Source organism: Heloderma suspectum, chromosome 1 (genome assembly GCF_057233095.1).
Source record: "Heloderma suspectum isolate Gila_16-S chromosome 1, 16-S_ref, whole genome shotgun sequence".
NCBI classification, from domain to species: domain Eukaryota; kingdom Metazoa; phylum Chordata; class Lepidosauria; order Squamata; family Helodermatidae; genus Heloderma; species Heloderma suspectum.
This window is the reverse complement of record NC_139458.1, coordinates 332,959,092-332,971,470: the sequence shown is the minus strand read 5'-3', so window position 1 is coordinate 332,971,470 and position 12,379 is coordinate 332,959,092. Positions and strand designations below refer to the sequence as shown.

At 41.9% G+C, this 12,379-nt stretch overlaps 1 protein-coding gene across 3 annotated transcripts in view; it reads right to left on the bottom strand.

Moving 5' to 3' along the window:
- RSPO3 (R-spondin 3) overlaps positions 1-12,379 on the bottom strand; it is a 75,593-nt gene that overhangs the window by 59,833 nt on the left and 3,381 nt on the right. The window lies entirely within an intron of this gene.

The following is a 12,379-nucleotide window of genomic DNA, read 5'->3' as shown; positions in this document are numbered from 1 at the left end:
ATCTTTTTTTCCCCCATAAGTACCAGAAACTTGCTTAAAAATACTAAACTCCTGAGATTCTTAGGAAGCTGAGTTGTGTACCTAATACCACATTTTGTTTGCTTCCATGGAATTTCAGCAGACATATAAACATAATCATATATCCATATTTATAAAAGCTGTGCATGTTCAGTACTTAAGAGAAATACAGGAATTTTAATTTTCCCTCATGTGTAAGAAGAACTGCTTTTTGCCAGTAGATTTTTAAGGCTGCTGCCGAGGGCAGTCATTTATAAGGAGAAGCCCTTTTGGTACACGTGCTTCTGATGCTTAGTGGGATTGCAGGGTGAAGGAATCTCAGTGGGAAATGTCACTTGATAAGCAGAAACCTGATAATGCCGTCCCCCACCCCAATGCACATTGAGAGTGTGGAGGGGAAGACTGAGTTCAGGACCCAAACAGGGTTGACAGGATGTGTGAAGGAACACTATTAGTATTGTCATAGACTGTGATGGACACATAAAAAAGAATAGCCGCACCAGAAGATGAAGTTCTAGGAGCTGATACGAAAATGCCAAGTCCATACGGTATGTCAACTAGCATGGCTGGAACAACTGCACAATGCCTTCTGATTGCTAGCACTGGGGAGCCTCCATCTGGAAGCATCCTTTGAGAGGGTTGTGGGAAGCCTATTCCTTGATGTTTTAAACAACTGGGAATCAGAAACCTTTGTTGCTCCACTGCAGATCACCCAGATATCTCCCAGTGGATCCCAATCCATCTTCTGCCCAGCTCTAGTGTGCACACTTTGCATGCAGAAAGCTGCTGAATGGGTCGGGGTCGGGGGGGCGTTGAGTGACTGACAAGTCCACCTTCTAACCATAGGGCATGTTTTACCAGGGGCCCTCCAATCACTCTGCTTCGGGGGCGGGGGCAAGGATGGGACTGTGAGATGGACATTCTTCCAATGCTATCAAGCTTCACTGTGAAAAAAGCTTTAAACTGGTTTTCAGACATCATAACTCCCTAGCCCCTACACCTATTCTTCTGAAACTTTGTAGGGGCTTTTTTTAGAGGCAAATGTGGAGCAAGCAAACTTACTTTAGAATAAATCCAGACCAAAATTTACATATATTCAAACACTTAAAGAAAACAAAAGAACATAGGAACGCAGACGTTCAAGTAAAAGGGTGGGGGGTCCTGAGCACTTTAGTTGGATACTACTGAATGTTTAAAAATGGACTTACTGTTACTCAGGGTGCCTTGTAATTAGAATTGACTTCTTGGTACGATAAAAGCATGAATCCTATTTCAAAGCCTACCAAAATAATTGAATATTGGGGCTAAAGCACCCAGATTGTCGGGCTCTCTGTTGTAGCAAATTCCATACAGAGCCTTCTACATTGAAGAAACCATAGCTTCTACTACTATCTATAAATAGAATGTACAGCCTTGCTCTATTATATTATAGCTAAATAACTTGTTCATTTTATAAGAAAAGTAGAGGAAAGTAAATGTGTGCATGTCTGGAAGAAAGCAAGGCAGAGAGAAATCTCACTGCTGAAAAGTGTTCTGCCAAGATAAACCTTGGCATGTTTTATAAATTAATTCTGCTCCACGTGTTTATTTTTCTTTTGGAAATTCTAAAAGGAGACCGTCCAAATCATCTTATTGGCAGCAGAATATTTTTAAAGGGGTGAAAAAAGAAAACAGAGAGTTAGAGCTCTGTTCCTGGAAGGTGGTTGCTATTTTTTCAGTGAAAGTATTCTTCCCTTCTGACCTGGCATATTAGATAAGATTTATACTTTTGACCTGACATTAGGTAGTTAAGATTTATTCATATATATTAATGTTATGGTGCTTGCAAGCTATTTATTTACAGCATGGGGAATATATTTATGACAGAAGAAAAAGAGATTGTACTTTACAAAACAGTAAAAATATGTTAGGGAGAGTCCCATGGTTTGGTGAAAATAGCAGATGCCCCTGCAGCTGCTTCCCTCCGGCTCTTGGGGTATTTCCTTTGTTGTTTCAGCATTAATATTAGACAATTTGAAGTCATTTCAATGGAAATTAAATGTTCTAGCGTATCCAAATATTTACTGAATTGAACGATTAAATAGACCACTTTTTAGGTTCTACCAGCAATTGGTCACTAACACGGGGAACAATCCAGTCAAAATGAAGCTCACTCATTTCATTGGTAGGGTTACTTCTCTCGTATTAAAATCAAAGGGACTTAAATGAGCTTAATTTTGGTTGTACTGTACCCAACCAGTCTAGCGCTGGTTTCACTTACGCTGCCATTTTAAAGTAAGGGTAACTTTACTTAGGGCTGATTTACACATTTGATGTCTCACAATTCAGTTGCTCAACACTGAATAATTTACACCTGAATGCATGAGCTACCACCTCCACTGTAAAGCATTGTGTTTCCTAGTTTTGTAATGTGCCTTCACACATGCAAGTCATCACTTAACATTGGCTTCATCACGTGATGAACATTCATCTTTAAATGTACTTTTAACATGCTAAATCATGGTTTGCAAGACTTAACTGTGCTTTGTTTCAATGTTGAAAAATAGACAAACCATGGTTTGAAGCAGGTTCACAAACTATAGTTAGTCATTACCTTCAAACTGACAAATTATGGCTACATTATTTGTTGTTTTACCTCCACAGGTTGCTGTGCAATAGAAATTGATGTTCAGAGTGGTGGCAAATAAAGGTTAAGTACCATTGGGTGGCCACATGTCCTACTTTACAGAGGGCTGACAGCCCTATTTGAAGGGCTGTCAGAGGACAGTCCTTTGTTTAGAAAGTGTCCTTTTTGAAGGGCTGTCCAGTTCAAGTCCAGTTTAAATACAAAGAAGTCTAAGAAGGGAGAGCAGGGGCCTTGAAATTCCCCATCAACAGTTGATAGCACCTGGATAGCAGACTGAGCAGGCAGGCACACAGGTGACCTGGTCTCAATCTTCTCCACTATGGAGAGATTATATTTTTATTTAAATTATAGTAATTATTTCCAAATCTGCAGCTATATATATAAAAATAATCATATGCAATTTTAATGAAAATCTCTTTTCTTTTTTTTGATGTTGCATTTCCTCTTTTTGCTAATGTGCTAGTAGCTTTTGCTGGAGGTTCATGAAATAAATGCTCAGCCTAATTCTAGGTATCCCACAACCTTGGTTTCTCTGCCCATCTCCCCTGCACTTGCACTTTACACTGTGTATCACAGCTTTTTAAGCAGTTTTCATTGTAGAATACAAGGTTACCAAAGCAGTTGGTGCCAAACTAGATGAGAAGGCAGGAGATCTTAGATTGAATCTTCATCTGTGGTGTTCCTCCCCCCAACCCACACACACACACACACACACACAATAAAAGCAGCTAGAGGGGTGCAAACTGGATTAGGGCTTTAGTGGTGGGAGTGATGTGTACCCCACCTTTCTATAAATTATCCAAGGAATCCACCTTTCCCTCAAAGGTTTTGGCACAACGCCCGAGGTATCATTCCCTACTGCAAGGGTGAGCAACTTCGGGAGGTCTAGGAGTCATTTTTGCCTCCTGGACATCCCGCACCCCATGGGCCATAGAACTATGGCCCATGGGGTGCAGGAGGTCCAGGATGACCCCAAAAACATTTTAAAATAAATTTGGTGTCCAGAACATAACGGAGCACCAAGAAGGTCAGATGCAGCTTGCTTGCAAGCTTAATTTGACCCTTTCACAACTCTGGACTAGAAGGCTTACCTTTTTGGCACTCTGTAGTACTCCGGACATCATTTTTTCTGTTCATTTTTAAAAACATTTTTTGGGGGTGCAGGGGACAGTTGGGGTGATGGGGGCCACACTGGGGAACCACATGTTGCCCACCCCTGCTCTGTTGTAACTTAGCCTGTACATAAGCTTAAGCACATCTAACTGAAATGACCACAATTATATTTCCATACCCTCTCCTCCAATATTTCTTTAAAAATAAAACTCCAGCTCTTTACTTCTTATATAAATAACAGTGCAATCCTAGACACGTTTACTCAGAAGTAAGTCTCACTGGTTCAATTGGGGCTTATTCTGAAATATGTTTGTATAGGATTACATCACACTTGTCTGAGAGTATGCCCCATCAAAAATAATGATGACCTGCTTTGCATGACATGGCAGGTTATTGTGGGTTAATTAATTAACCCATGATTAGCTGCAGGGCATGTAAAGCCACCATTTTGAATATAATTGGGCTGATTGGGGTGGTGCCATGTTGTCTAAACACTGTCATCGTAGGTTATTCGAAGATTAAACAACTCTTGCTTAACCCACGATTTGCAGTAGGGGTTAAGCCCCATTGAACATAATGACCCAGTTTGCATGACGTGGTGGGTCATCATGGGTGAATTAACCCACGATGAGCTGCGGTGCATGCGGCAGCCATTTTTATTGCACAACGCCCAATTGCACCAATCGCAGTTTGCATCATGCCATCTGAATTTAGTCATCCTGGGTTATTGGAGGGTTAAACAACCTTCACTTAACCTGTACTGCCAATCGTGGTTTAAGCAAGGGTTCTTTTGTGAACCGTCCAGAGAGCTTCAGCTATGGGGCGGTATAGCAATATAATAAATGAAATGAAATGATGACTGGATTTGGATGACACAGTTAAATAACCATGATGAGCTGGCCATGTTGTGCAGCCCAGATAAAGATGCATAAAATTGCACTGTAAGTTTTCAATCCTGTACACACTTACCTGGGAGTAAGCTCCCTTGAGCTCAGTGGGGCTTACTTCTGAGAAGTCATGTATGGGATTGGGCTGTATTAATCAGCCCACTGAAGCCAACTGAACCATTTGTAAGTAGTTTTAGGATTAGGGTAGCCACTTACTCATCCCCCAAAAAGAGAGGAAATGCATTCCTCCAGACACAGAAGGTACAGATTTGCATAAAATTTGTATATGCTGATTTATACATATAAATGCCAATTCAGAAAAATTTCTAGAAATACTATACATTTCACCGTAGTGGGGATGACTGTGACCAGGTTACCTATGGGCCTGCTCAGTCTATTGTCCAGGTCTATTGTCCAGGTGCTAACTGCTGATGGAGAGCTTCAAGGTTCCTGCTCTTCCTTCTTATGGCTCTTTATCTTTAAACCAACTTGGAATGGACAATCATTTGAACAGAGGACTTTCCTCTGGCAGCCCTTGAAATAGAGGAATGTCCTCTGTAATGCAGGACACATGGCCACACTATGAGTATGTTGGGGTTTTAATGCCTTTAATTAGGAATAGGAGAAACGTTCATCCAGAGTTATGACAATGTCAAAAAGGAGATGTAATAAAGTACTTGCAGATGCTAGTACTTGTAGCTTTGGTAAACAAGCACTGGAGTAATGTTTACTGTTGTTAAGACTGTCTGTGGGAGATCTGTTGCAGAAAACCTGGATGGTTTCCTTCTGTCTGACCCATAGAGCTGATAGGAATCAAATACCATGTTCTTAAAGTTCCCTTCAATAAATTCTGTTGGATCATTGAATGTGCTGATAACAAACATAAATTTTTAAAAATACATTAAAGTGCCATGTTTTTGCAGTTTAGATTTGTGCATGGGGATCCAGGGATGCAATGCAGGTGTTCCTACATCAGTTAGTTATTACTACATTTGTGATTTACATTTGGATTCAGTTCAAACTTCAAATACACTCCAAAGTAAAATAGAACCTGATGTTGCCAGGTAACCCTAGATAGGTAAATATATCTGAACCTGCCTAAACTACACATTGTTGACATAGTTTCTATTCTCGGTAAAGTGAAGACCTCCCACTACAAGATGGCTTTTTGACAGTCACAGTGCAGAGGAATCAGTGCATCTTGATGAATGGAAAGTAGGGATGGATGGACGGACCCATCTCTGTTCAGGGTGGGGGAAGCTCGACGAACTGTCTCCCCAGCTCGCCCAGCCCAGCCCCACTCAGTGAGCCTCCCTGCTTGCCCCGCCTGCCAAGCCGCGTGAACCGCCCCTCCTCTCTGAGCCAAGGACTCTGGCAGTCAACAGTGAAGCCCTTGTGCACATAAAGCACAAGGGCTTCACTGCCAAGTCCTCGTCATGGCCAACACCCAGGTCTCTCACCCTGGCATCTTCAAGAGGAGGCTAGGTCGAGAACTCTGGGATGCCACAGCACTCCCAGCCATTCACCGAGCTCCAGCTGGCAGCTGGGTCCATCAGTGCCCTGGGGCTCAGCAAGCAGGATCTGGGAGGCCGGATGGGGGGGGGGAGTCCATTGGACTCCATCCCCTTTTCGGATTCTCACGCCAGCCCTAGGGGAAAGGCACATCTGTTTGCATGAGACAGCCTCTCCGATTTATCCCAACTTCTCCATCCCACTGCAGCTCCCCATGCCTCATCATATGCCATTCAAAAGGTCTCTTGATCTCAGGAGTGCCTTTTGGGGCTCAGGGGGATGGAGGAGAAGCCAGGAATGTCTTGTTGTGCAATTGGAGCTCTATTCTATTACTGTATATGCTTATTCTAGGAGTTCTGCTACCCAGTTATCAGTGTTAGGTGAAGAGCAGTATTTCCAAGTCCGTAAAACCAGTTACTTAGGAATTAAGGCAGCACATTGAATGCAAAGTACATACGTCTTATTTAGGTCCTGTTGGTCCAGAATGGAACAAAACACCAAGTAAATGAATAAGAATTCACAGGATCTGCCTAGTGTGAGGTTGATTCTTTGTTTTACACCAGACATTATCTTATAGTTCCAATACATGTGTATAATAAAAGTGGTCTCTAAGTTTCCATGTGTCCAGAAATAGAGCTACCAGGATAGTTTAGTTTGATCAGCACAGAAGGGGACCAGCTACTTTTCAGTAATACTTTTCATTGCACTTGTCTAAGTCTGAGATTAAGTATGAAGTCAACTAGGCACCTAAAGCACTGGGAGTAGAGTGTGGTCTGATTTACGCTTATGAGATTCAAATCAGGTTTGATGTGAGATCCAAATCAGGTGTCCCCACTCTTCCTTTTTTACACATATTTGGGTACCACACTCTAACATGCGTGCAGTTAGAGTGCAGCATAGCATAAACATAAGTAAACTAGTGACACGCAAATGGGCAACATAATCCTGATGGAGGTGTTGCCACAACCACTAGGAGTGGCACTGAATACAATGAAGGAGAAAGACACCTAAGGCTGCATCCCTATACATGCTTACCTGGAAGTAACTCAGTTGGGTTTACATCTGAATAGACTTGTATAGGATTGCACAGTAAGGCAGTTTTACATCCAGGTTAGGTTGGGAACTAACATGATTCCTGAATAAAAACAAATTTCCTTGGTGGGTCCCTTGCAGATTTGGAGACATTAAATTAAATCCTCACACTTGCATTATCCTGTCTTTCTGTCCTGACTAAGAATCATATGTATGTTATGAGTTCATTCAAGCATAACACATGTTTCCCATGTGTGCTCCTTCCTCCCCTTTCTCTGCATACAAAGAGAAAAGATTAGAAGGTTTTGGTGTTGGTTTATGGCAGACCGTACTTTGATATTTCATCCAATCCTGGAAAACTGCACTTCATGTAAATCAGTTTGCCTACAACCCACGATGCCAAACCATTGTTTGGTTCTAATTTGGGATCCTGGTTTATGGTAAAACTACCAGCACTGGAAGCTTCTGATCTCTTCCCCTGCTATGTGAATAAAGGAGGATGGGGAAGAAAGCGATGTGAGCTTGAGGCTTGAGGTTGCTCATGCTTATAACAGCAAAATTATCATTTGCTGTTGTATCTCAATATGGATGATTCAATAGATTTCAGTAATACATGCTTAAGACAACAGAATATGACCACCAAATTTGTTTTGATTCATAAAATTGTAATGAAAACATGTCTATGCATGTTTAACTAAAGGCCTATTTTTGATGGCAGAAGGTTTTTTTTATGTAAGTTTAGAAATGACTTCCTATCTTTTTGACATAGTGGATGTTAATGATAATGGCTACTTATTTCAACTGTTAAAGGACTAGGCCTCCAAATGCTTTGAATATATTTTTGATAGTAAAAAAACAAAAACATCCTTACTTGCTAGCAAGTCATTTACTCTGACAAAACAATAGCGTAATCATGAAGAAAAAACATAAACTGAGCCCACAACGTTTACTTTGAAAGAAAATCCACAACAGTCAGTTTAATCCTAGTCACGAGCAAAGTCTTCTAGTTGAGGGGTGTAACCTAATTGTACCTTAGAATCCTATTGCACAAGTATTGTATCTTTGCAATCAATAAAGTTACTTATTTTGACACATTTAAAAAACCACTAGCTATCAACACTGTTATACTTGTCAAGGGCAGGCACATCTTTCTCAACGTTCTGTTTGTTCATTTCAACTTGTCCTCCACGGAACTCTGGGAAGAAATTTTCAGACATTAGCCAGGCTCAGACCTGCTAGCAATGTAACTGAATCATGTGCCACCATTCTTTGGGGTAGGTCTGCCTTTTCTCTACACAACTCATATATATGCATGTGCATATATTTAAGTTCCCAACATTCTTCTCTTTGTCACGTTCTAGCAGCTTCACAATAGAGTGTGATAGAGAAAAATTGGCTTTCAAATGGAGAGTTCTCCCTTTACTTAAAGCCAGTTCTTGGGTTGTCAGGAGAGTCACCTAGCTTGAGGGACACTCTTTCCTCTCTCTCCAGGGTGAATACAGCTGGGAAAAGAACACAAATTGTCCAGCCACCTGATTCAGTGTGCTTCCTTCTCAGGATGTTCACATGTGTACAGTGGGAGGAGAAGACAGGGATGAGAATATTTCGTTATCTGAAGAATTTCTAACTCACTTTTCAACTTACAAGTTTATAAAGTGGCAAACAAATGTTTAAAAACATTTGAGGAGAGGGATGAGAGATGGAGAAAAGAAAAAGGATGGGCAGAAGCAGGTGGGTGGGAGGGGTATTCATTTTTCACCTTCCTCTCCAAAACAGCCCTCTATCCCACTCAATTTTTATGGGCAATTACACACACAAATGCACACACTTGTGCATGAGCACAAGAAATTAACAATAATTCATTCAAGTGAAATAGCCTCCTCTGATATACAATATTATTTAACCCTTGTGATGCTTTGGAAGAACTATATAGGGATGTAAATACACACCCACTTAAGATGATTTGTACTAAATCTGTTCAATACCAGAAGGATAAACAATTATGTGGCTTGCGACATCACTCTCAAGGCAGGTGGAAACTAGGCTGAAGACAAAATGGACAATAGGGGCTAACTAGATGCACACTGTACAAACATCTCACACACAGACAAGTACTCCCACCCCAGAAAGTACAAGTGCACCCCAATTCCACTCGATAGTTGCAAAATGTTTTGCAATTTGGGCTTGGGGGATGTTGAATCTCCCTTGAGCCCCTTTATCTACACATGCAATAATACTCGTTTTAAAAAAGGATGAGGGACAGTTGACTGATGCTTTTAACATTCTGCTAAATTTTATCTGCATAGTAAGAGTTCATCAAACTATTTGCTTAACTTATACAGTTTTCCCACATACAGAATCTCTGGCAAAGCCGTTAAAGTCTACACAGAAGTAAACTCCACTGCATTTAGTTAGACTTCCTCCCAGGTAAGTGTGTAGAGTAAGCCCCATTGAACTCAGTGGAACTTACATTTGAATAGACACGTACAGGATAGTGTTCTAAATTTATTTTGATAAATGATGCTCATTTTTTAAAATATGTGACAATTTGAGTGCTGTCTTGTATTATCCTTGCAAAGGTTATATAAACAAATAATGTGTTAATTTTAAGAATTCTTATCTGAATAAAATACAAAATACTTAACAGCTGATTTCTTTAAATTGTGTTTCATTTTTCGATATATAATCTGAATCAACAAACTGAAGCTTAACTTCAGTGTATGTCTTTATCTGCATAAAATGTATTGTATAAAAGATTATTGACAATGCAGCCAGCCTACTGATTTTCATCCGGCTTAGCCCCAAACTGATTTACATATACCAGTTTTCCTTGAATGATCCTGGTATATCCTCTTCCCACATTTTAAAAAAATAATTAAAAATCACTTTCTCTGAAAGGACAAAATTGCCCTTTAAAGTCAAACATATACATATGAATACCTGTAGAGCTGACTACAAAGGGAAATTTTGCCCTTTAAGAGAAAGAGAATTTTTTTTTCTCATTTTCATTGCAGTGAATTAATTGACTATTAGTAATGAATAACTGCTTGATTATAAGCACAAATGATTGTTATTGCTCTGGAAAGTGAAATAAAGAGAGCTCTTTACTAAAATACCATTTTTGGTTTGCACAAAGAATGCTAAGCCCCCATGAATACAGGAGGCAACTCTGCTTAGATCTTTTTCTGTACTGGCTGCCCACAAGAAGAGGATTTTGTGACCACATAGCCCATTTTTATTGGCCTGTGACTGAAGTTGTTTCCCTGTCATTCTACTGGCTGTGGCTTGACTGTCTTGGTCTTTTCACTTACAAGTCAAACTCTCACAGTCCGGAACTGAAAGGCGTTTCAAAAGCAGTTTGTGGTATGGCCTGAGTATCTGCTGTTCAAAGAGGTAAAATGAGAAACTAGGAAAAGATCCATAACATTTCACAGGTGAGGTAGGAGTGTCTGGGAATGAGTGGACAGCTGCAGCCCCCTACATTTCATCCTCACTTCTTGGACCTTCTCCATTCCCTGCCCCTCCCTCCAAATTCAAATTGCCTCACTCCATTGGCCATTCCCAAGCAAATTCCTGGATTAAATTTGGGAGTGTGGGAAACAGAGAGCTGGTATAGAGATGTAATAAATTTTAAAAACCAGAACATCCCCTTTCAACTTTCCCCTTTTGGGGAAGCACATGACTTCATTCTCCTCCACCAACAATTCCCAACATTCTGACTCTCATGGTGCAGATGCTATGTGGGTAGTGTAGAAGGGACACACGAACCCGCGCTCTTGTATTTGCATAACTGACACAATGAAGGCGGGTGGGGATGTTTGGAAAATACCAGCAGCATGATGAGTAATGAGCAATACATTATTGCAGCCCCAAGGCTAGTTTTATATGGCCGCCACCATTTATTTAGATGCATAAAGAATGCAGATGAAGCAATCCCTCTTAGCTACCTTCTAAAATTGCACCCGTGGCTGGCTCTGAATATTTCTTTCCCCCTGGTTTGAAGTCATGTAAGCGGTATCTGCCTTTGAAGTAAATCTTTTGCCTGCTTTACATTGCCTGATTAGTTTGTGAGAAAGATAAGAAACGATTCTCTACCGTGCTGTTTAAACATCTGCTCTTCTGATCTCATCATCGTCATCTGATCTTTCCTCTCCCGCCCGCCCCCCCCCCCAATCCCTCACTGCATTGTCTCCAAATACAAGTTTAGGGACCGAGATTGTTCCTGCCTTTGAAGTCAAGGGCAAAGCTGCGGGATAGGGCGACCCAAGGTGGGGCTTTTAACGTAACGCTCGCTGAAAGAGCTCCGCGGCCACCACGTGCCTGGATCCCTCGAGCGAGTCCCCTCCAAGACACGCACGCACCTGCCGAGAAGTCCGTGTTACTACAGCGGACGCCAGGGGTCGCGCCTCTCACAGTTTTGGAGCTCCACGCCACCAGCGGGGGACATTCGGGGGAAGTGGAAGAAGGGAGAGATCATCCGACTCTGGAAAAAGGCAAACTACCTTGACATGAGCAGATCACGCCCAGATCACACCACCACCTAAAAGGAGTTGTCCATTAGAACAAAAGGAGAAATCAAAAGATAGGGGTTTATATTAATTAGTTTCTGCCTCATATGCCATGAAGATAATTCTGGTCGGTGGTTTGCTTATTTGAATGCCTTCCAAGGGGAGTCAACGAGTACAAAATGCAGAAGTACACGTTATCAGACACGCCCGCGCGCTCTCGGCTGCCTCGTATACGGATGCGCCATCCCTCGACAGCTCTTGATCACTTGGTGACGGGCGGCTGCAGCCCCTATCCCGCTTACCCGGAAGTAAGCCCCGTTGAACTTAGCGAGACTTGCTCCGGGGTAGGTTGAAAAGCATCGCGTCGGTGGCAAGGGGAAAGTCCTGCCTTGGTGTTTGATTTCTGATGGCCCATGATCCTCGCTCGACAGTACAGTCGTCGAGGGATGAACACGCTTGTCTGAGACAGCCTCCTCGCCCGCAACGCACGGGAGGGAAGTGCTGAAATCAGACCTACGGCAGAGCATTTAAGTCTTCCTCCTGGGCCGGTGAGTCCATTTACTGGAGGCCAAGGGACAACTTGTGTAGACGGAGCAAACGCCGAAAAGCCTTCCTTGGATTCGTGCTTAGCCCCTATACGATGCTTTTTGTCTCTTGTCTCAGGGAGAGAGAGCGGGGAGGGG